The 25558-nt window shown below is 47.8% G+C and overlaps 1 protein-coding gene across 1 annotated transcript in view; it reads left to right on the forward strand.

Moving 5' to 3' along the window:
* The window catches only part of CFAP58 (cilia and flagella associated protein 58), a 295728-nt gene that overhangs the window by 83339 nt on the left and 186831 nt on the right, over positions 1-25558 (forward strand). The gene's annotated exons all lie outside the window — the stretch shown is intronic.

The following is a 25558-nucleotide window of genomic DNA, read 5'->3' on the forward strand; positions in this document are numbered from 1 at the left end:
AAAAAAAATGGTAAAACGGACACGTACAGATTCTGGAAAACAGATCTGGAAATGGTGCACATTTTATCACTGGATTTAGTGGGCTAATGTCAGAGGGCCTGTATACAGAAAGGCACAACAAGGTAGCATGGCTTATTCACTGGAACCTGTGTAAAACATTATAACATCAATGTACCAAAGAAGCACTGGGAGCACCAACTTGACAGAATAGAAAAGGACAAAGACGCTGTGATTCCCATTCCAGTCAACAGGAAGATCGATGCTAGAAAACCAGATACTGTGGCATTGCTGCTAAAAGTGTCAGTACCCAGTGACTATTTTGTGAATCATATGGGGAAAGGGAAGATCCTTAGGTCCCAAGAGATGCAATCAGAAGCCAAGAAAATTTGGCAGAGAGATACAGAAGTAGTCCCAATTCTATTGGGTGCCACTGGGCCAGTTAAGAAGAATTTCCAAGCATGTGCTGATCTGTTCCCTACACAGATTACAGCCTATGAACTCCAGAAGGAGGCACTGTTAGACACAGTGCAAGTACTAAGAAGGCCATTAGCGGTAAATACGAGAGAGTGAGGTCACCCCTAACATACCCTGGCTAACCAATGAGGTTCATACCTGGCAAGGTATGTGCAAAATGAACCCATTTGGAGACACTGCCCCTGAAAAAATGTACCTGGATCGCTCGAACATTTACCTATGGACTAAAATTTAGCCAGGTTAAAAGAGGGAGAGGGGGTGAGTTCCAGAAGCAGGACTTAAGATTCACTGGGCAGCCCTGACGTTAAGTGCTACCAGGCCAAACGTATCCAGAAAAACCACCGCCTTCACATGGGGAACTTGAGCTGAATATATTTAGTAGTATTTAGTAGTAGGCTTAGGTGGAGAAGTTACCTGGATAACATTCCATGGGTAACTTCCTGCTCTCCACTCTGCTCCATGTGGATCTGCCAGTTCTTAAATGAACGGCCTAAATGTAGGCCTGTAATTAATTTTTTCTAAATTTATGAACTAGTACTGAAAATTAGTGCTAAAGCCCAGATTCCCCTCCCCCCCTCTCAAACTCTACCCCTATAGACACCCACTTTTTAGGGACCTAAATTTAGGAATCAAGCAAAAATAGACTTTTGAATGTAGTCATTCAGCCCTAGTCAATTTTCAAAGGGGCTGATTTAGGTGTCCACCTCAAGCCTTTGGAAAAAGTGGTATTTTAAATATAAGAATAAATAAATCCCAAAGTTAGGCACCTTTTGAAAATCCTTTTGAAAATTGACCCCCAATGTTGATTTGAGAACATAAGAATATAAGAAATTGCCATACTGGGTCTGACCAAGGGTCCATCAAGCCCAGCATCCTGTTTCCAATGATGGCCAATCCAGACTACAAGTACCAAAACACTAAGAAGATCCCATGCTACTGATGCCGGTAATAGCAGTGGCTATTCTCTAAGACAGCTTGATTAATAGCATAAGAACATAAGAACATGTCATACTGGGTCAGACCAAGGGTCCATCAAGCCCAGCATCCTGTTTCCAACAGTGGCCGCAAGAACCTGGCAAGTACCCAAAAACTAAGTCTATTCCATGTAACCATTGCTAATGGCAGTGGCTATTTTCTAAGTCAACTTAATTAGTAGCAGGTAATGGACTTCTCCTCCAAGAACTTATCCAATCTTTTTTTAAACCCAGCTACACTAACTGCGCTAACCACATCCTCTGGCAACAAATTCCAGAGCTTAATTGTGCATTGAGTGAAAAAGAATTTTCTCAGATTACTTTTAAAGGTGCTGCTTGCTAACTTCATGGAGTACCCCCTAGTCCTTTTATTATCCAAAAGAATAAATAACTGATTCACATTTACCTGTTCTAGACCTTTCATGATTTTAAAAACCTCTATCTTATCCCCCCTCAGCCATCTCTTCTCCAAACTGAACAGCTCTAACCTCTTTTGTCTTTCCTCATAGCGGAGCTGTTCCATCCCCTTTATCATTTTGGTCACCTTCTCTGTACCTTCTCTATCGCAACTATACCTTTTTTGAGATGCAATGACCAGAATTGTACACAGTATTCAAGGTGTGGTCTCACCATTAAGCGATACAGAGACATTATGACATTCTCTGTTTTTTATTTACCATTCCCTTTCTAATAATTCCCAACATTCTGTTTGCTTTTTTGACTGCCGCAGCACACTGAGCTGACAATTTCAATGTATTATCTACTATGACTACTAGATCTTTTTCCTGGCTGGTTTCTCCTAATATGGAACCTAACATCGTGTAACTACAATCATGGATTATTTTTCCCTATATGCATCACTTTGCACTTGCCCACATTAAATTGCATCTGCCATTTGGATGCCCAATCTTCCAGTCTTGCAATGTCCTCCTGTAATGTATCACAATCCGCTTGTGATTTAACTACTCTGAATAATTTTGTATCATCCGAAAATTTGATTACCTCACTCATCGTATTCCTTTCCAGATCATTTATATATATATTGAAAAGCACCGGTCCAAGTACAGATCCCTGAGGCACTCCACTGTTTATCCTTTTCCACTGAGAAAATTGACCATTTAATCCTACTCTCTGCTTCCTGTCTTTTAACCAGTTTGTAATCCACGAAAGGACACCGCCTCCTATCCCATGACTTTTTAGTTTCCTTAGAAGCCTCTCACGAGGGACTTTGTCGAACACCTTCTGAAAATCCAAATACACTACATCTACCGGTTCACCTTTATCTACATGTTTATTATCCCCTTTAAAAAAATGAAGTACATTTGTGAGGCAAAACTTCCCTTGGGTAAATCCATGCTGTGTTCCATTAAACCATGTCTTTCTAAATGTTATGGGCGCGCGCAAAGCCTCGGGACGCGCGTAAGTCCGGGGGCTTCGTAAAAGGGGCGGGAGGAGGCATGTCCGGGGCATGGCGACGGTTCGCGGGCAGGCCGGGAGGGCAGTCCCGAGTCCCCCGGCACTGCGCGCAAGTTACGCCTGCTTCAAGCAGGCGTAACTTGCCCAACAAAGGTAGGGGGGGGGATTTAGGTAGGGCTGGGGGGTGGGTTAGGTAGGGGAAGGGAGGGGAAGGTGGGGGGACGCGGAAGGAAAGTTCCCTCCGAGGCCGCTCCGATTTCGGAGCGGCCTCGGAGGGAACGGAGGCAGGCTGTGCGGCTTGGCGCGCGCAGGCTGCCGATTTTGCGCAGCCTTGCGCGCGCCGACTCCGGATTTAATAAGATACGCGCGTAGGCGCGCGTATCTTATTAAATCCAGCGTACTTTTGTTCGCACCGGTTGTGCGAACAAAAGTACACGCGCCCGTACTTTTTAACTATCTACCTCAGTGTGATTTTGATCTTTCTTGTCTTTCTTGTTGCCTTCTTTGGGGTCATAAAGACTGACGTTGAGAACCACTGTTTTATAGATCTTGATCTAAATCCCTGACCGCAAGCAGGGCAATTTTCAAAGGGATTTCCATGAGTAGAAAGGATGGAATGTGTTTTACCTGTGCAGGTTGCCTGTCTGAAAATTGCCCACCCTGAGCACAGGTGAAAGTACGTGCACAGCTCCACAAGGCATGGACGTTTACCTGCACTAAAATGGAGGCATTCCTGGGGGGGAGGAGTTAGGTCGAGGGAGAAAACCACAGGCAGCGTTTTGGATTTTCTTTGGTCAGAAGAAGAACCCACAGAAAAAAGGAGGATACTTTCTCCTTGGACAATTTTCAAAGGGAAAGTAAAAACTTATTTTCCCTTTGAAAACTGGGGAAAGTTTGTGGTAAAAAGAACAAGCGGGCTTTGCACTAATGCAGGTAGTTTGTAACTGCCTTCGGTCTGGGGTATTTTCTTGTAGCGAGGGCTTTTGTAGTACAACCCGAAACGAAACAAAAAAAAAAAAAAGCTGAGAGAATTGCAGGTTGAATAGCAGATATCCCACGGCATCGATGACTTTGTTATTTAGCCAACAATTTCCCCTGGATTGCAATAGCCTGGAAAAGAGCAGACAAAGCAGAGCTTGGGATCCCATTTCTCAGGCTGTCACTCAGCCTTATTTCAATTTATTGTTTCTTGTTTGTTGGAGAAACCAAAGTATGAATACAACAATCACAAGGCATTTGCATGTCTGCAAGTAATGAAACTGTGAGTAATGAGCACTTGATTGCTTGGCAAGCAATAAATGGAACAAAATAAATAAAGTGAAAATATCGGTTTATTGTTTCTTTTCATTGTTCTATTTTCTGTTAATTGTATATGTAATGGGGGCTTAGAATGGATTTAAATTAAGAAACACAGATTACTTCTACCTACCCTAAGTAAATATGGTATTTTATAGGCATGTTTTGTCTGCTTTGGGCAGGGCAGGGTATCTGTGGGCCCCGGGCCATGGAAGAATAACAAAACTTTTTCACTTTTATACATAAGAGCAGGACTTTGTCTGCTGTTAACTTAGTGCAGACAAAACAAAGATTTCACCAACATTAACAATGCTGTTCAAATATTTTCTATATATAAATACGTTACACAAACGGACTTAGTGAGAGCATTGAAACATTAATTATTCGGATAGTCTTGCCATTAGCCTGGTAGCTATCAACCCTGCCCTGTAGCCTCACTTAAGCAAATATGGTTTTCAGGATATATGTAATGAATATGCATGAAAAACATTAACATATATTGCATCTCCAATGTATGCAAATCTATCCATACACGTTCATTACAGAAAACCAGATTGGTTAGAAGTATCACCAGGGACAGGGTTATCAACTATTGTATTAGACTGTTTTACAAAGAGAAGGAAAATATGGAGACCCTGAAACAGAGTGACTCTAGTTTCATGTCAGAAGGGAGAGACTAAGCCAATGTTGGTTTCAGCCCATCGCATGCATGCAGATGTACTTCTGATTTCCCTAAGACACATAGGACTACATTTCCATGCATGCAGTAGGGTAACATCAGGATTTACTCAGCTTTGATCATTTTGACATAGAGCCTATATAGTCACTCGACCGTCGAAAAAACGAAGAGGTTCATATTCAGTCACTGGCTGGATAAATTCACAGCCGCACTATTGAATATAGCTGGCTAACTTTAGGACAACTCTTTGGCCTGATTAGACTTAACCAGCTAAGTTAGCTGGCTAACTTTGAATATTAAAACTATAGGTCCAGTCAAGTTTTCAGTCTACGGATCCACTCCTGCTTCTATCTGTATTCCGGTCGCAGATCCAGTTCTGCTCCAGCCCTGACTCCTGTCCACAGATTCAGTTCCTGCTTCTATCCTGTTCTTGCATCAAGCTTCAGCTCTGGTACTTGTGCCAAACTGCAGCTTCACATCCCAACCAGGACTCCAATTCCTGCTCTGCATTTCAGTACCAGCTTTTCATCACAGTTCCAGCTTTACTTTCTATCTGCAGCTTGGCAAGACTCTCTTCCTGCCTCAACCCCAACTCCTACCTGTGAGTAATAGTGTGGCAGGGGAACCTAACAGTCTGCTGGGAATCTCATTCTACCCCACAGCCTCCATGGAAAGCATAAGAATATAAGAACATAAGAACATGCCATACTGGGTCAGACCAACAGTGGCCAATCCAGGCCATAAGAACCTGGCAAGTACCCAAAAACGAAGTCTATTCCATTGTTACCGTTGCTAGTAATAGCAGTGGCTGATTTCTAAGAACATAAGAACATAAGAAAATGCCATACTGGGTCAGACCAAGGGTCCATCAAGCCCAGCATCCTGTTTCCAACAGTGGCCAATCCAGGCCATAAGAACCTGGCAAGTACCCAAAAACTAAGTCTATTCCATGTTACCATTGCTAATGGCAGTGGTTATTCTCTAAGTGAACTTAATAGCAGGTAATGGACTTCTCCTCCAAGAACTTATCCAATCCTTTTTTAAACACAGCTATACTAACTGCACGAACCACATTCTCTGGCAACAAATTCCAGAGTTTAATTGTGCGTTGAGTAAAAAAGAACTTTCTCCGATTAGTTTTAAATGTCTTATGGCCTGGATTGGCCACTGTTGCTAACTTCATGGAGTGTCCCCTAGTCTTTCTACTATCCGAAAGAGTAAATAACCGATTCACATCTACCCGTTCTAGACCTCTCATGATTTTAAACACCTCTATCATATCCCCCCTCAGTCGTCTCTTCTCCAAGCTGAAAAGTCCTAACCTCTTTAGTCTTTCCTCATAGGGGAGTTGTTCCATTCCCGTTATCATTTTGGTAGCCCTTCTCTGTACCTTCTCCATCGCAATTATATCTTTTTTGAGATGCGGCGACCAGAATTGTGCACAGTATTCAAGGTGCGGTCTAACCATGGAGCGATACAGAGGCATTATGACATTTTCCATTTTATTCATCATTCCTTTTCTAATAATTCCCAACATTCTGTTTGCTTTTTTGACTGCCGCAGCACACTGAACCGACGATTTCAATGTGTTATCCACTATGACACCTAGATCTCTTTCTTGGGTTGTAGCACCTAATATGGAACCCAACATCGTGTAATGCGGCGACCAGAATTGTACATAGTATTCAAGGTGTGGTCTCACCATGGAGCGATACAGAGCATTATAAGAACATAAGAAATTGCCATGCTGGGTCAGACCAAGTGTCCATCAAGCCCAGCATCCTGTTTCCAACAGAGGCAAAAACCAGGCCACAAGAATCTGGCGATTACCCAAACACTAAGAAGATCCCATGCTACTGATGCAATTAATAGCAGTGGCTATTCCCTAAGTAAAATTGATTAATAGCCATTATTGGACTTCTCCTCCAAGAACTTATCCAAACCTTTTTTAATCCCAACTACACTAACTGCACTAATCACATCCTCTGGCAACAAATTCCAGAGCTTTATTGTGCATTGAGTGAAAAAGAATTTTCTCCGATTAGTCTTAAATGTGCTACTTGCTAACTTCATGGAATGCCCCCTAGTCCTATTATTCGAAAGTGTAAATAACCGATTCACATCTACTCGTTCAAGACCTCTCATGATCTTAAAGACCTCTATCATATCCCCCATCAGCCGTCTCTTCTCCAAGCTGAACAGCCCTAACCTCTTCACCTTTCCTCATAGGGGAGCTGTTCCATCCCCTTTATCATTTTGTTTGCCCTTCTCTGTACCTTCTCCATCGCAACTATGACATTTTCTGTTTTATTCACCATTCCCTTTCTAATAATTTCCAACATTCTGTTTGCTTTTTTGACTGCCGCTGCACACTGAACCGACAATTCCAATGTGTTATCCACTATGACACCTAGATCTCTTTCTGTTATGCTCAGGCTTGTGGACCCTTGGCCGAAGAGAGGGTGGTATACCTTTCGGAGGGTCCGTAGGTTCTCTCGTCGGGTGGCGAGGCAGAACAGGAGGCAGGACCAGCTGACCCTTGGCACTGGAGGCTGAGGCGAACACGGAGGCGATGAAGAGGCGAGATGAGGCGGTGTGTGTCTTCACCACTGGTGGTCTGCGGCCCCCCCGGGAGGAGCCCCTAGGGACCCGACCGCTGGGACTTAGATGGACCTAGGGAGGTCAGGGTAACGGTGCAAGGGCCAACTGGAGCTTTGCCCTGGAAGCCCCCGGTCCCCCCAGGAGGAGCCCGTAGGGACCCGGGCCGCTGGGACTTAGGCGGGCCCTTGGAGATGGTAGTCTTGAAGAGGTCCTAGGTCGAGTGCCAGAGGGTCGTCGCTCACTAGTCCGAAGTCGTACGCCAGAGAATCACCACTTGCCAATCCGAAGTCAGGAACCAGAGAATCACCGTAAGGCAATCCGAAGTCAGGAACCAGAGAATCACCTTAAGCCAATCCGAAGTCAGGAACCAGGAAGACGAAGCAGGAACCAGAAGCCAAGCTCGAGGAACTCACTGAAGCAAGCAGACTGGACAAAGCTCACAGGAGACGTTGCCAAGTCACTGGATGAGCAGAGGAAGCTGCCTTTTATACTTCCTCTGCCCTGGCTGGTAGAGAACAGGTGAGGTCATTTAAAGGGATGGGTCCCTTTAATTCTGTGGAGGGGGCGTGGCCTAGTGCTAAAGCATGGCGGCGGCCATTTTGGATTTCCCCTGTGGAGGGGAGACGCCGCTGAGGGAAAGCAGGACGGCTTCCCCTGCAATGGGCAGCGCCGGATGGCCCGAGTCTGAGCCCTCTCCTGGGGCTCCTGCGGCGCCGTGAATCAGGTAAAGGGCCACGGTCATGGGGCGCCACGGCCGCGGAGCACAACAGTACCCCCCTCTTTAGGCGTCTCCCTGGAGGCCTGGGTTTGGACGGGTGGTCTATGTGGAACTGGTCCAATAGACTCCGATCCAGGATGTTAGCCATGGGCTCCGAGGAATTCTCTTCGGGACCGAAGCCCTCCCATGCCAGTAGATACTCCCATTTCCTATGATGTTTCTCACATCTAACACCTCCCGGACCTGGTAGGTAAGGTCATCTTCAGAGGCGACAGGTTGAGGAGTAGGAGGCGTGCTGGAGGGCCATGACAATACCAGAGGCTTTAGGAGGGAGACGTGGAACGTGTTGTGTATCCTGAGAGACGGAGGGAGACGGAGTTGGTAAGAGACAGAACCCACCTGTCGGATAATGGGAAACGGCCTGATGAATCATGGGGCCAGTCGCGATGATGGCAGCTTCAACCGGATGAACTGTGTACATAGCCAAACCTTTTGGCCCGGTTTTTGGGTACTTGCCAGGTTCTTATGGCCTGGATTGGCCACTGTTGGAAACAGGATGCTGGGCTTGATGGACCCTTGGTCTGACCCAGTTTGGCATTTTCTTATGTTCTTATGTTCTTAAAAGGTGGATAAGGTCTTCTCCGTTGGTCCGCATACCTCTTTGCCGCCTGACCGGCCTTGATCAGGGCGCGTTGTGTGGATACCCACAGGCGATGTAGCTCTTCCTCAGAGTTGGGCCACCGGAGATGGCACTGTGATGGGCACGGGCAGAAGCAGCCGTGGTTGTTTTCCATACACAATTTGGAACAGAGAGGATCCCGTAGCCGCGGAGAGATGGGAGTTAAGAGCGAATTCAGCCCATGGTAACAAGCTAGCCCAGTCATCTTGCTTTTCATTGACGTAGATGCGGAGGAACTGCTTCAACGTCTGGTTGGTTCGCTCCGCGAGACCATTGGTCTGAGGGTGATAGCCTGACGTATAATCCAGGCAGACATCGAACTTTTGACAGAGAGCCCTCCAGAACTTGGCTGTGAATTGAGGGCCTCGATCCGACAGAATACTTTGAGGCAGGCCGTGTAGCCAAAAGATATGCTGGACGAACAGCTGGGCCAGCTGTGGCGCAGATGGCAATCCTGGCAATGGCACAAAATGCGCCATTTTACTAAAACGGTCGACGACCACCCAGATCACGGTGTTGCTGCTGGATCGCGGCAGGTCCACCACGAAATCAGTTGCCACATGGGTCCAGGGTTCTGAGGGTGCCGGTAAGGGTTGAAGTAAGCCTGGAACTGCACCGGGGATCCTCTTGTGGCGGGCACACGAATGGCAGGACTCCACGTACGCCCGGACGTCTTTATTCATTCGCGGCCACCAGTAGTACTGTTGCAAGGTCTGTAATGTCCGGGATTGTCCAGGGTGGCCGGAACAACGTAAGTCGTGAGCCCATGCCAAGGCTTGTTTCCGCCAACACGGCGGAACTAGTGTCTTCCCAGGTGGGATGGTTGTGGTGGCCGACAACAGTATACGGGATGGCTCAATTATAAACTGCGGCTCCTCGGACTCTTCCGTAGACTCAAACACCCGTGACAGGGCATCGGCCTTAACGCTCTTCCCAGCCGGTCTGTACCTGAGGATGAAATTGAAGCGGGTAAAGAACAGGGCCCAACGGGCTTGTCGTGGGTTGAGTCGCTGAGCTCGATGCAAGTATTCCATATTCTTGTGGTCTGTGAAGACTGTGAACTGGTGTTGAGCCCCTTCCAGCCACGGGCGCCACTCTTCTAAGGCCACCTTGATGGCCAGGAGCTCCTTATCGCCAATGGCATAATTCCGTTCTGCCGGCGAGAACTGGCGGGAGAGAAAGGCACATGGACGTAGCTTATGGCCGTCGGAGGCCTGACTCAGCACGGCCCCCACTCCCTTCGAGGATGCGTCCACCTCGACAAAACATGGGCGCTGCGGGTCCGGGTGCCTGAGGCAAGGTTGTTGCATGAATGCCTCCTTGAGGCGACAAAAGGCGATTTCCGCTTCTGGAAGCCAATTTTTGGGGTCTGCGCCCTTTCGGGTCAGGGCCGTCATAGGAGCAACAATGGAGGCGTAGTGGGGAATGAAAGAGCAGTAATAATTGGCGAAGCCCAGAAATCTTTGACGTTCCTTTAGACCAGACGGCTGTGGCTATTCCCGAATGGCTTTTAGCTTTTGTGGATCCACACGGAATCCCTGACTGGAGACTATATATCCCAGGAAGGGGAGAGACTCTTGCTCGAACTGGCACTTTTCGAGCTTCGCATATAATTTATTCTCTCTGAGGCGTTGTAACACTTGGACGACGTGTTGGCGGTGGGCCGCTAAGTCCTTGGAGAATATCAAGATGTCGTCTAAGTATACGACCACGCACTGGTCCAAGAGGTCATGGAGGATCTTGTTCATGGTATTCTGAAATACGGCAGGGGCGTTACAGAGCCCGAACGGCATCACCAAATACTCATAGTGGCCGTCTCGGGTGTTGAAGGCCGTCTTCCATTCGTCCCCCTCCTTGATTCGAATGAGGTTGTTCGCCCCTCTGAGGTCTAGCTTAGAAAAGATCCTCGCCCCCTGTAATCGGTCAAAGAGTTCCGAGATGAGAGGCAGAGGGTAACGGTCCTTGACCGTTATGGCATTCAAGCCCCGGTAGTCAATACACGGACGAAGTGTCCCGTCCTTCTTCCCGACGAAGAAGAACCCCGCCACTGCGGGTGACTTCAACTTCCGAATGAAGCCCTTTTCCAGGTTCTCTCTGATGTACTCATTCATGGCCTGCGTCTCAGCAGGCGAGAGGGCGTAGGTGCGGCCCTGAGGAGGCTCAGTACCAGGGAGGAGATTGATGGCGCAATCGAAAGGATGATGGGGTGGAAGTACCTCGGCCTTCTTTTTCGAGAATACATCTGCAAACAAGGCATAAAGGGCCGGCAGGCCAGGAAGGCTGGTGGAAGCCACGGGACAGGGGACGGGAACCACGGTTTGGAGGCAATGGCCATGGCACTTCGTCCCCCAGCGAGACAACTGCAGAGTTTTCCAGTTGAACTGAGGCTCGTGCTCCTGCAGCCAGGGAAGGCCCAAGACGATTGGGTGTATGGAGTACTCCAAAACATACAATGGATTGCGCTCCTGGTGGAGGATTCCAACCCTCAGTGGGACCGGAACTGTGGTGTGTGTCACGCGCTCTGGGAGAGGTTTCCCTTGAATGGAAGAGATGACCAAGGGAGCTGGAAGGCGAGCTTGTGGTAACTCCAAATGCTCTGCCAGACTCTTCATGATGAAGTTACCCCCGGCGCCGGAGTCCACCAAGGCCAAAGTGTGGAACTCGCCGCCGGCGAAGGTTAACGCAACTGGTAGCGTTAGTGGAGGTACTGGAGAAGCACGGCCCAGGATGAGACCTCCTTTCGGTCCTAGGCCCGGGCGTTTCCCGGCCAAGTTGGGCATACTGCTATCTGATGGCCCGCCGCTCCGCAGTAAAAACAGAATCCTTCCCTTATCCACCTGCGGCGTTCCTGTGGGGAGACTCTTCCGCGACCCAACTCCATGGGTTCCTCGGCGGACGTTCCAGGAACTTCAGAAGCATTCTTGGAAGGCGGTGAGGACCTCCTCGCCACCTTGACTACTGGAAGGTGAAGCCTCATCTGGCGATCTACTCGGTTGGCCAATTCTACCAGGCCTTCGAGGTCTTCCGGAAGTTCTTTCGCCGCTAGCTCGTTCTGAATGCGTGAGGCTAGTCCTTCCAGAAAGATTGTGTGGAGGCAGTCATCTCTCCAATTTAGCTCTGCGGCCAGGGTACGGAACTCCATTGCGTATTCGGCCACAGTCCGAGTACCTTGTCGCAATCGAAGTAATTCAGAGACCGCAGTGGATTTGCGGACAGGTTCATCAAACAGCTGCCGGAAGGCAGACAGGAACTGACTCAAGTTTTCGAAGATGGGGTCCCTTTTCTCCCACAGATGCGAGGCCCAGATCAGAGGCCTACCATCGAGCAGGGACATAATGTAGCTGGTTTTGACCAGGTCATTGGGAAACTGTGCGGGGAGCAAGGAAAAACGAACCTGGCACTGGCTGAGGAAGCCTCGACACAGCTTTGCATTTCCGGCGTATCGAGAGGGTGCTGGGAGTTGAGTGGGAATTCCTTGTCCCAGGTCGTCCCCGGAAACCTGGACGGTGTGCGGCTGAGTAGGGCGGCCTCCTTGAGCCCCAGGCGGAGACGGCAGCGTGGGGTTCATGGGCCCTAATGCCTCAAGGCGCTGGGTCAGGCCCTCTACCGCAGAGACCAGGGCATCAAGGGTCTGTTGTTGCTCCTTCAGGCGCTGGGCCATTCCCGGAATGGCCTGGCGGGCAGATGCCTCTGCCGGGTCCATGGACTTGGCAATCTGTTATGCTCAGGCTTGTGGACCCTTGGCCGACGAGAGGGTGGTATACCTTTCGGAGGGTCCGTAGGCTCTCTTGTCGGGTGGCGAGGCAGAACAGGAGGCAGGACCAGCTGACCCTTGGCACTGGAGGCTGAGGCGAACACGGAGGCGATGAAGAGGCGAGATGAGGCGCTGTGTCTTCACCACTGGTGGTCTGCGGTCCCCCCGGGAGGAGCCCGTAGGGACCCGACCGCTGGAACTTAGGTGGACCTAGGGAGGTCAGGGTAACGGTGCAAGGGCCAACTGGAGCTTCACCCTGGAAGCCTGCGGTCCCCCCAGGAGGAGCCCGTAGGGACCCGGGCCGCTGGGACTTAGGCGGGCCCTTGGAGACGGTAGTCTTGAAGAGGTCCTAGGTCTAGTGCCAGAGGTTCGTCGCTTACCAGTCCGAAGTCGTACGCCAGAGAATCACCACTTGCCAATCCGAAGTCAGGAACCAGAGAATCACCGTAAGCCAATCCGAAGTCAGGAACCAGGAAGACGAAGCAGGAACCAGAAGCCAAGCTTGAGGAACTCACCGAAGCAAGCAGACTGGACAAAGCTCACAGGAGACGTTGCCAAGTCACTGGATGAGCAGAGGAAGCTGCCTTTTATACTTCCTCTGCCCTGGCTGGTAGAGAACAGGTGAGATCATTTAAAGGGATGGGTCCCTTTAATTCTGTGGAGGGGGTGTGGCCTAGTGCTAAAGCATGGCGGCAGCCATTTTGGATTTCCCCCGCGGAGGGGAGACGCCGCTGGGGGAAGCAGGACGGCTTCCCCTGCAGCGGGCAGCGCCAGAGGCCGCGCGGGTGCGATGGCCCGAGTCTGAGCCCTCCCCCGGGGCTCCCGCGGCGCCGTGAATCAGTTAGGGGGTCGCGGTCGTGGGGCGCCACGGCCGCGGAGCACAACACTTTCTTGGGTTGTAGCCCCTAATATGGAACCCAACATTGTGTAATTATAGCATGGGTTATTTTTCCCTATATGCATCACCTTGCACTTATCCACATTAAATTTCATCTGCCATTTTGATGCCCAATTTTCCAGTCTCAGAAAGTCTTCCTGCAATTTATCACAATCTGCTTGTGATTTAACTACTCTGAACAATTTTGTATCATCTGCAAATTTGATTACCTCACTTGTCGTATTTCTTTCAAGATCATTTATAAATATATTGAAAAGTACGGGTCCCAGTACAGATCCCTGAGGCACTCCACTGCCCACTCCCTTCCACTGAGAAAATTGTCCATTTAATCCTACTCTCTGTTTCCCTGTCTTTTAGCGATTTTGTAATCCATGAAAGGACATCACCACCTATCCCATGACTTTTTACTTTTCCTAGAAGCCTCTCATGAGGAACTTTGTCAAATGCCTTCTGAAAATCCAAATATACTACATCTACCGGTTCACCTTTATCTACATGTTTATTAACTCCTTCAAAAAAGTGAAGCATATTTGTGAGGCAAGACTTGCCTTGGGTAAAGCCATTCTGACTTTGTTCCATTAAACCATGTCTTTCCATATGTTCTGTGATTTTGATATTTAGAACACTTTCCACTATTTTTCCTGGCACTGAAGTCAGGCTAACCGGTCTGTAGTTTCCTGGATCGCCCCTGGAGCCCTTTTTAAATATTGGGGGTTACATTAGCCACTCTACAGTCTTCAGGTACAATGGATGATTTTAATGATAGTTACAGATTTTTATTAATAGGTCTGAAATTTCATTTTTTAGTTCCTTCAGAACCCTGGGATGTATACCATCCAGTCCAGGTGATTTACTACTCTTCAGTTTGTCAATCAGGCCTACCACATCTTCTAGATTCATCGTGATTTGGGTCAGTCTATCTGAATCATTACCCATGAAAACCGTCTCTGATATGGGTATCTCCCCAACATTCTCTTCAGTAAACACTGAAGCAAAAAAATCATTTAATCTTTCCGCGATGGCCTTATCTTCTCTAATTGCCTCTTTAAGCCCTCGATCATCTAACGTTCCAACTGACTCCCTCACAGGCTTTCTGCTTCGGATATATTTTAAAAAGTTATTACTGTGAATTTTTGCCTCTACGGACAACTTCTTTTCAAATTCTCTCTTAGCCTGTCTTTTTCCCGTCGATAGCAGGCTGATTTAGCCATGCTGTATGGGAGCGCGTTGCGACCCTCTTAGGGGGAGCTTCCCTCAGTGAGTCACAGAGTTTTGAACTCTGTGCAGCTGCGCGGTGTGTTCCCGCGCGAATCAGCCATCTCCTCCTCAGTCTATTTTTTTCCGCGAGCTGAATACACGCGGGCTTTTTTCTCTCTCAGTAATTTTTTCAAATTTCGATTTTTTCGAGCTTTTCCCCCATAAATATGGCACCGAAACCATCCGGTTTTAAATATTGCCAATGCAGGAAGATTATGTCCTCACGGACGGACATAATTATTGTTATATTTGCCTCGGGCCCAATCACGACCAGGGATCTAGTCGTGATTGTGGACGGATGTCCCCCCCCGAGCGTGCCGACATTGCACAGAGCGAATTGACAGGCTGAGATCATCAGGCTCTTATGCCCCGATGCCATCGGCGCAGTCTTCGCTCGGCCGGGTGAAGACACCATCATCATCTCATCAAAAAAGGGCCTCCTCCTTGGGACCACGGGAGAAGCCGCAGTTTTTGCCATCAACTAGGCCCAGGTACTCTTTACCTACAGAGCCCAAGAAATCTCACCAGGGGTCGAGAATCACTCCCCCTGTTCCCAAAAAAGGGCCTTCTGTGTCGTCCTGGGCACAGGGACCTGTTCTCGGTGCTTCGCGGCCTACGATGCCGTTCACATCGAAGCACACGGCGCACGATCGACGCTCAAAGCACGTGACGCATGCACCATCCATGGTGCCATCAAAGCATGTTGAGCCGTCTATGACTTCCACGAAGCAGCCGGCGCCATCCATGATGCCTTCGAAGCACGCTGCGCCATCCACGATGACATCTAGACATCCTGCGCCATCTTTGAAGCCATCGAAGCACGTTGCACTTCTACGGCGCCTTCGAGGCATACCGCACACTCTCCGATGCCATCGACACATGCGGACCCTACGACGCATGTACCTTCCAAAAAGCATAAAATGAAGACACATCATTCAACAGAACATCACATTTTCAAAGACGATATACAAACACCATGGGCATAAAGAAAAACCAGATACATCATCTGTACATTCTGGCCGCTCGTCTCATTCCTGAGCAACCCTTACAGATGTGGATGTAGAGTTTTTCTCGGACCCCCCCTTCTCCTTCATCCAGGGCGAGCTCCAACAGTGCAGTCTCCATATATTCCGACATGTCTTCCGTCTCAAAACGGAAAAGCCATTCGCCAGCCTTGCATCCACCTTCTTCTAAAAAATTAAAACCTTTACCTACTAGTCCTCCAGCAAAACAGACTGCAGGACTTCATTCTCAAGACATTCTGCTTACCTGCCTGTCTTCCAAAAGAAGCCAAACTATGATGCCACGAGGCACATTAGCATCAAAGGCTATGTCTAAAATATCTCAGGCGTTATCTACCTTTTTTGAAGATATAGAATCCATGGAAAGACCAGATTATCCACCAAAGGATTCTCCACCACCATCTTCTCTTTCAGAAAAAGTTCCTAAGCCTCCAACAGGAGAGGATATTACCAAGTTTCCAGGCCCGGATCACCCTTATAGCCCGGAATCGCCAATTACATCGGTCTCGTCTCCCTCTTTCTCCACAGGCATGTTGTCCGACCCACCGGACACCTTACCAGAACCCTATTCTCCACCGGAGGATCTCTCCTACTCTAAATTTATTGAGAAGGTGGGGTACTCCACAATATGGAGAATGGAAAAGTATCTGACCCCCATACAGAGACACTTGGAATACTTAACATTTTTGACATGCCACATGAGTCTACTGCGTTACCACCACATGCAGTTCTACAAGGTGTTCTGGAAAAGATGTGGGAAGCTCCCTTTTCCACCCCTTCCACATCTAGGAAAACAGAATTAAAATTCCGTATGCGGAACTCAGCAATTATATAACTCAGCTCAACTTCCTCATAACTCAATTGTTGTTGAATCCACGATGTCCAAGGCAAAGCATCCCAAATTGCATGCCAACACGCCGCCAGCTAAAGACAACAAGTATCTGGATGAGTTTGGTTGGAAGTCTTATCATGCTGTGATGCTATCATCGAAAATAAGTACTCATCAGTTCTATATGACTCTACTTATTTGAGTCTCTACAAAAGTTACGACTACTCTGCCTCGCAGAAGACAATTCATTGCTGCAACCCTTCACAGATATAGAAGAAGGATTGCGTCATTTGCTACATTCCATTTATGGAAACTTTGAAACATCTGCAAGGACCTCGTCGGCAGCAATTGCGGCTCGTAGCCTGGCTGAGAGCTAGCGCCATATGGGATGATGTCCATGAAAAGTTGGCAGATCTTCCCTGCAAATCTCAAAATCTATTCGGAGACCAATTTGCAGAGATGGTTTCAAAGTTAAAAGAACAGAACTTAGCGGTACTCTCTTTAACGTTAAGATAAGTTTTTGGAGGAGAAGTCATTACCTGCTATTAATTAAGTTGACTTAGAAAATAGCCACTGCTATTACTAGCAACGGTAACATGAAATAGACTTAGTTTTTGGGTACTTGCCAGGTTCTTATGGCTTGGATTGGCCACTGTTGGAAACAGGATGCTGGGCTTGATGGACCCTTGGTCTGACCAAGTATGGCATGTTCTTATGTTCTTTGGGGCCGCTAGGGCCCGAGACATCCGGGCCTTTCGCCCTCGGTCGAATCATGGGAGACAGGAGCGGCAGAGACCCCCCCGGAACCCCAGGGAGCACCCCCCATCCAGCTCCGCCTCCGCGGTGATAGCCACTCCCTCTGCGCCCCAAGCACCACTGCCACGGTCTGTGAATGTTTCTGTGGCTTTGCTTGCCTCTCTGAGCTCCCGTCCCCCTTCCAGCACACTTCATGCAGAGGAGGAGGTCAGTCAGGTAGACCGACGGGCTCCTGCAGGCCCTGCAGGCCTCCCTTAGCTGCCTGCCTGTCATGTTACTCAGAAATCAAAAAATAAAGGCAAAAACAAGCAATTCTCTATCCAACCATGTGGCCACGTGGCCCGGAACGTGTGTGTGTGGGGGGGAGGGGCACATCACGCGGCAGCTAACACACACTGAAGAGGGCGCACTGCCCTAAGAAGTTCCCGCCGGCGCGGCTGAAAAATCGCACAGCCCGATCGGCAGTGCAGTCAGCCCCCACCGGAGGAAAATTGTCCCGACCGGGACCACCCACCTTCAAAAACTCTCCCGATCCGCCCACAAAGTTTGAGGCCTGCACCCAACGATCCCGCCGAGGTGATTGCCTGCCCGACAGCACAGTCTGCCTGTTAGCTGCTGCTGACGCAAGGCAGACAGCTACCGTTTTCTTTTTTTTTTTTTTTTTTTTTTTTACAAAAATCTTAAAGTTGTAGGCTCACAGGAAAGCAAACCCCCAAAAGGTAAACTAAGGGTACTTCCCTGTTCCTGGTTTGGCGGAGGGGCTTCGGTCCCACCGAGGAAACCAGACCACTGGCTGAAGCTGGCCAGGGGCATCCAACCCCCCATTCACCCGGCTCTACCCGAGGGCAACCCTACTTCAGGAGCCTGCCACCTTGGGGAGCAATTTTCCTGAAAATATCCAATCAGTCAGGACTGCAGGGTTAGCACCTCTACCATCTGCTGGAAGTAGTGAAATACTGAGGGACTGCAGGTGGCACTCTCATATATGTGGCAGTGTCCAAAGCTTTGTTCTCTACCTCCATCTGCTGGTAAGGATGAATAAAACCCGCTTGTCTGGACTGATCTGGGTATGTTCAGGAAACAGAGTATGTCACAATGCCTCTGTAAAGCTCCATGGTGAGACCACACCTTGAATACTGTGTGCAATTCTGGTTGCTTCATCTAAAAAAAAGATATAGTTGCACTGGAGAAGGTAGAGAGAAGGGCAACTAAAATGATAAAGGGCATGGAGCAGCTCCCCTATGAGGAAAGGCTGAAGATGTTAAAGAAGAGACGGCTGAGGAGTGATATGATAGAGGTCTTCGACATCATTAAAGGACTTGAATGGGTAAATGTGAATCGGTTATTTACTCTTTTGAAAAATACAAAGTCTAGGGGGCACTCCCTGAAGTTAGCCAGTAGCACATTTACAACAAATCGGAGAAAATTCTTTTTTTCACTAAAACGCACAAGTAAGCTCTGGAATTCATTGCCAGGGAATATGGTTAAGGCAGTTAGTGTAGCTGGGTTTAAAAAAAAGGTTTGGAGGAGAAGTCTATAAACTGCTATTAATCAATAGGGAATAGCCACTGATTGTTGCCGGCATTAGTAGCATGGGAATCTATTTAATTTTTGGGTACTTGCCAGATACCTGTGACTTGGATTGGCCATTATTGGAAACAGGATACTGGGCTTGATGGACCCTTGGTCTGACCCAGCATGGCGATTTCTTATGTTTGTATGATCATCAGGAAATAGAATTTCTCAGTTATATTCTGTCCACTCAGAGGATTAAAATGGACTTTGAGTGCCCCAGCTCCACATATCTGTGCCCCAGGAGAATCATGGAGGTCTCTGATATGATCTCCCCATGGGCACTCATGGGCGGCTGCAAAATGTTGTCTGGTAGGCAGGATGGTTCATCTGAAGGTACCCACCCTTCCCCAGGGCTTCAGCCATTGCATTGCGCCCCCACTTTTGATGCCCTCCTCCGGAGCCTGTTCTAACTGCAGCCATGGAGGCAAGGAGCATAGCAGCCTCCCTGTTTGTCTTCGTGGCTGCCAGCACAGCTTTTTTTTGCCCTACAAGACTTGCCACAGCGGGAACAATATTGATTGAAATTAAGGCCCGGCAGCATCGAGCACGATACCACATGCCGTCAGCCTGTGCCTCCACTACCTGGCGGGGGTTTTTCTTCTGCTGGGCAAGAGAGACCTGCCCGGGCTCAGCTGACACTGAGCTATCATTAGCCAGCTGTCTGGGCGCACATCTACTTGGGTTTCAAAGATATTTCAGGTTGTGATGGTCTGTTAGGACCTGTACAGCATGTGTAAACCCTTCTAAATAGTGTCTCCTTTCCTGAATGCCACCTTGATGACCAGAAATTCTTTAGCCAAGGTAGCACAAGTTTGCTTGGCAGGTAATAGATTCCTGACAGATAAGGCACAGGGATGCAAGTCTTGGCAAAAGCACTGGAATAAAACTGCTCTTAACAACTACATACGAGGAATGTGTTTCCAGGATGAAGGGGAGTGTCGGATCTGGGGGTACCAGAAGGGGGCAGTGATAAATGCTTCTTTAAGGCGTTCAAAGGCCTGCTGTACCTCTGGAGTCCACTGGAACTTTGCAGGTTTTTGTAGCAAGGATGTTTGGGGGGGGGGGGGGGGGGTGTGTCACACAATTCTAGAGAAACCTTGCTTGAATTTTGACAATAAAGGTTTGCAAAGCCTATAAAACACTGAATGTTCTGAATGCTTCTAGGAGTGGCTCAATGGCGTACAGTTTGGATTTTCCAGGAGTCCTTCAAGTGCCAGGTTAATGTCCGGTTACCTGAGGGATGAGGGGATGGTTTCAGGGTCTTTCACCTACAGGGTATATTATGCTGCCGGTGGGGAAAGGTGCTACCATTGCTTTAAGCTAGGGCACACCAAATTCCCTGAGGCTGGTACATGTACCTCATATCCCCCCCCACCAGCCCCACCTTCAGGGCTTTTAAGCAGCCTCACAGATCGTTGGTGAGGCTGCTATGTTACTTAAGTCCAGAAGGGGCCCCGAACAGCTTAGTTCCCCAGAGATAGCCCCACCGTCTCCTAGGGCCAGTGGTGAGTTGCCCGTGAGTGCTGCCTTTAGTCCTTCCCGCTCAGGGGCTAAGCCCTGGAACACCAAGGGTCGGTAAAAAGGTAAGAAAATGGCCTCCAGAGAGATGGGGGGTAGGCAAAGGGGGGAAAAGCTGACAAGGTAAGCGCCTGCCCCAGGAGTGCCTTAAGGGCCCTTGGAGGTGGAGAAGGGATACAAGTTAAAGAGGCTTTCCTGCTAATCCCCCGCCATAAGTTGTCGGGAGGCCTGAGGAGGGTGAAAATGGCAGTGAAAAAGCGATAGTACATGGCAGCCCCTCCTTCTGGGGGAGGGTCATCACGTTTCCTGGAGCTGGTACAGCTGTCGTGATGCTGTCCCCAGTGGGTGTTGTAAAGGACGAAGCCCCCTCTTCCCCATGGGACCAGACTCCACGTGTTCCTGGTGGAACTGGATTAAAAGGGGGGGGGGGATTCTCTCCTCACTACTCCAAAACACAGAAAGCGGGAGCGAGAAGGAAGTGTCCTGAGCCAAGGGCTGGATTTCCCGCTTGCCTGTTGGCAAGAGGAGGGTTTCTGTGTCGTGGCAAACCTAAGAAACGGGTGTGCACAGGACGTTGTGTGCAGGGCCTCGTGTTGCAAGCTCTGGTTCAGGATCCCTGTCCCCTGTTGAAGAGGCCAAAGGCATCCAGGCTGTTTAACAACGAGACCTGGATGTTGCAGGAGCGCTGAAGTTTGTGTTTTGAGTCCGTGTTCCGTATGCACCCTTGTAAATGTGTTAGTTATGAGTGTGTTATGAACAATTGTCATAATGTATGGGCTCTCCCCTGTCATTGTTCTTTAGTTATTGTGGCACTGTAGAAAAAAGAGCTTTCCTTCCCTCTCTTGCAAAGAAGAGGGAACCACCCTAGAATGGCAAAAGAGCAGAAGTGCCCAGTCATTGCCTGGCAAACCAAGTGTGAGAAGGTCACTGGGGGCACCCGTAGGTGGTAGTTCTTTTCTGTTGAGCTTGGAAGATCATTAGGCTTCCTAGTCTGTCAGGTGGGGAACCACCTGATAGTATTTCAGGTGGCTCTTTGTGGTTACCCCATGGGATGCAGGCCTGACTGAGGGGCTGCCTAATAATGGCATCTCCCCACCAGGTTAATACTCAGAGTTGTTTGTTTAAACAGACGCTGAGGAAAAACACCCTTGGCTAGGGCTGCCTCTGGCAGCCTACTACACGTTCACCAAGCGACTGAAATAGGACCAATTAAGGTAAAAGCAGCAACCGCAGAAAACTGTGTTAATAATGGGAAGACAAATCTGAGACAAATTACAAAGCTGCTAGTGTTAGTCAGTGTAGTTATAAAGAGAAAGAGCTGTGCCCCTGCCTACAATGTACAGGGGGAGAGGGAGAAGCAGATGAAGAGCCAGGAGAGAAGGCGTACTTGGACCCAGAAGCAGATGCCACAGCCTACGGGGTAGGGACTGTGAACCTGCAACAAAGTACTAATAGGAAAGTAAGTTATATGTGGTCCTGAGGAATTGGGCTAGCTTACAGCACCATGCCAAGAACCTTACTGAGGTGATACTGGCATCTCAAAGGAGTTGAAATTTGTGTGGTGGGAACACTGATGTTTGAAATAAAGCTGTTTTGCTGAAGCGCCTGTCTCCGAGCACTGTGTTCCAGAGAACTGTCAACAGGTTGTGCAAGGTCAAGGGGGATATTAAAATCTCAGGTTTTGTCCAGGTAACTCAAAGAATCAGCCAGCCAAAACCTTTGGGCCCGATATTCAGCCGGCAGATAGCTGGATAAGTAGGACTTATCGGTCTGTCTAGCAGCCGCTGAAAATCCTCTTAACTTCAGCTGCCACTACATAGCCGGAGAACTTTTTTTGGGGGGGGGGGGGGGGGGGGCAGTGGGCGGATTGGGGCAGCACTGCTTATCCTGAAAGTTTATCCAGCTAAGTAGTGATATTGATACTTAGCCAGATAAGTTGTCCGTCTAAGGGGGTTATTTTGCAACTCGCATTATGGCATTTTCGCATGTGAAAACGTCTTAACGCATGTGAAAAGCATCATAACACATGGTGTGATGCTAATTTTTAAAAGGGGAGGAGGTGGGGGTGGGATTTTTATGAAAGTGGACTGGCTTCGCACTTTGCAATTTTTTTGCAAATTGTGTTATGAGCATTTTTAGGCTGGGAAGGATTGGAGAAGGGCCCTGAGATGGGGTGGGGGGAAGAGAGAGAGAGAGAGCCCCTGAGGGTAGCACCATAGTAAGCAGCTATTCATTCTACTATAGGAGGCCCACCTAGTAACTCAAGGTGAGGTTTAGGTAGTAGTGTAGGGGTTAGGGGCCACTTTGACATGCAGAGTGAGACATATGAACAGAACAATGCACTCTTGTGAAGATTTGATGACCCTCAGAGTAAGGAAACTCACACAAAGATGAGATTTGTACAGTGTTCTCTCAACCTAGCTTGATGGACTCTCTACCTGGGTAACATCAAGCTTGGTTGAGAGAACATTGCACAAATCTCATCTTTGTGTGAGTTTCCTCACTGAAGGACATCAAATCTTCACAAGAGTGCACTGTTCTGTTTGTATGTCTTACTCTGCATGTAAGAGTGGCCCCTAACCCCTACACTACTAACTTCTCCTCGAGTTACTAGCTGGGCCTCCTATACAGATATAAATAGCTAACTACTACAAGGGCTTTATAGAATGTCTCTCTCTCTCTCTCTCTCTCTCTCTCTCTCTCTCTCTCTCTCTCTCTCTCTCTCTCTCTCTCTCTCTCTTCCCCCCCTTCCCCCCAGTGGTGTGAAAAAGTTAACACACTTTGTAGTAAAACATGTGCTAAGATACCACACATTGGGATAAATAGGCTATTACCATAAAACATGACCCTCTTCCTATCACATGTGATAGTTTGATGAAGTTAGACCTTCAGATATGATTTATCTGGCTAAGTTGCAATCTATATGTGGATATTTAGCAGCATAGCTGTACCACTGAATATCCTTGTAACTTAGCCAGCCAGGATTTGAGCATTGATTCCTCGGAATATTTACCTGACACTTTAAAACTGCACTGATACAGTAAATGAAATAAAATAGCTGCATCTGAGGATTCATGTACTGCATTTCTGTTGTTTCCCCCTCTAAGCACTTGTCCATTCGAATAATGGTATAAAAAAGTTAATAAATAAGTAAGGACCTACACAGATTTTCTTTTTGCAGGGAGTACAGTAGAGATTTTCTGTTGTGTCGCTTGGAAGTGTAGCACAACCACTTGTCGCCACCCAAAATCTTTATTTAAGAAAGTCTATTTTACTTTGTATTTTCTGCAAATACAAGTAAAAACACTTAAAGTACAAATTTAATAACTTACTGCTAATCTGGCACAACCAGCTATATGATCTGTTGGCCACAGTGAAACTTATTTTTTTTGGCCGCTTTATTGATTTTTCTCTCACACTTATTACTCCTGGCAGATTGAAAGGAAAGAGAGAAAAAAGCAGCAGTTGATTAGAAACGGGGACGTGTGGGCTTTTGTATTGCTCTGTAAGCAGTTTCTGGGCTGTTTTGCAGTCCACTTCAGATGTCACAAAGCTGTAACTAAGCAGCTGTAACACAATTTCTATACCTACATAGTTTAATGGCAAGGGTTGCTTTGATTTATCCGGTGGAATGATCAATGAAGTTTGCGCCTTGCAGCTAGCACCCTCAAGCCCTTACCTTTCTGATATAAAACTTACAGTAGATAGGTCCGCTGGTGTCGAACGCCTCTCAAAGCACTCTCTTTGTATTAGTATTTCTGTCTTTGAACATGCATGCTTGGCATTAACTTGAGCCATTATATTATCAAAAAAATGGAAAGCCTTCAGACTGGTGGTACAAATTGCTGTCATTAGCTGGAATGTGTTTTCAATTTTAATACTTAAGGAGCTACTGCTGCTTTAGGGACGACTCGGAAAATGCTATGATTTAAGGACAATGCCTCTTAGATTTGAAGTGTTTTCCCTGTTTCTCTTCCTTCTGGTCTTTACTGAATAAGGAGATTTGCATGAAAATGAGAGGGAGTTTATCGTGGCCTGTTGCGTGCCTCTACCTGAAGCCACGAGAACTTTCTTTTGATCTCTCCCTGGTTTCAGGTGCTGTATGCGTATGGCCATTGCTCTGCTCAGGGATCCCCAGTAGCTATCTAATCAGATCAGCCTGCATAAACTGTTATTTGAAGTGCTTGATCATGCCTGGGTTCCTGAATGACTGCTGCCCTTCATAGTACTACAACCTATTTTGCCATCCAGGGATCCTAGGATTTGAATATACAACTTATTGGCCAGCATATTTAGTGAAACAGTTTGTCTAGTTTAGTTATTAGGATATTCCTAGTGATCTTGTACCATTCCTTATTTGCCGCACCATATTATCCTTCCCTATATGGAAATCTCTTAGCGAGGAGTAGGACCAGGAACCTCCTGGTCTAAAGATGGTGGCTTTACCAAGCTGCCAAAAGGAGCCCGCTTATTGGTCAAACCATAGAAGTTTTGTTAGATTTCATCAACTGCACGTCTTTCTCATTGCCAGAGATCCTTGCTCCCTTTTTGTGTGCATGTCTATAGATCTCCATCTTTTGCACTAATCCGAAAAAGCACTGGGGGTGTCTTTGCCTGTAGGGCATACCAGTGATGCCGGCCGGCCGTGTCATTCTGCTCAGCTTTGCTGAGTCTTTCCTTCCCAGGGCTGGGGTTTTCCCTAATCTCTTTCCAAGGACCCTTTTTGTTTCTGCAATATTTCCTTTTCATCCTGTCTGCAGAAGATGGCTTGCAGAATTCCTTCAAAGCTGTCTTCTTAGTCATTGCCTCTGCTCCCAGGAAGATAAATGACTTGCTTATGCATAAACTTGGAGGCTATAGACTGAGGTGTTTAATGATTTAGGAGATATTTGTCTTCAGTTTACTTCCTAGGCTTTGAATTATGCTCCATTATATACTGTAGCATATGGAGCATTAGAGATAACACGCTGGACTGTTTTTGTACTGTTTCCCTGCTTTACTGCTAATATTCAATTTACATTGTGCCCTATGTAACAGAAAATGCATTTTCCAGTAATCTTTTCTTGTGCTAATGCAGATTTCATAGGCAGAACTCTCAATAATTATGTCTAC

This window comes from Rhinatrema bivittatum, chromosome 7 (assembly GCF_901001135.1).
Source record: "Rhinatrema bivittatum chromosome 7, aRhiBiv1.1, whole genome shotgun sequence".
Taxonomy (NCBI): Eukaryota; Metazoa; Chordata; class Amphibia; order Gymnophiona; family Rhinatrematidae; genus Rhinatrema; species Rhinatrema bivittatum.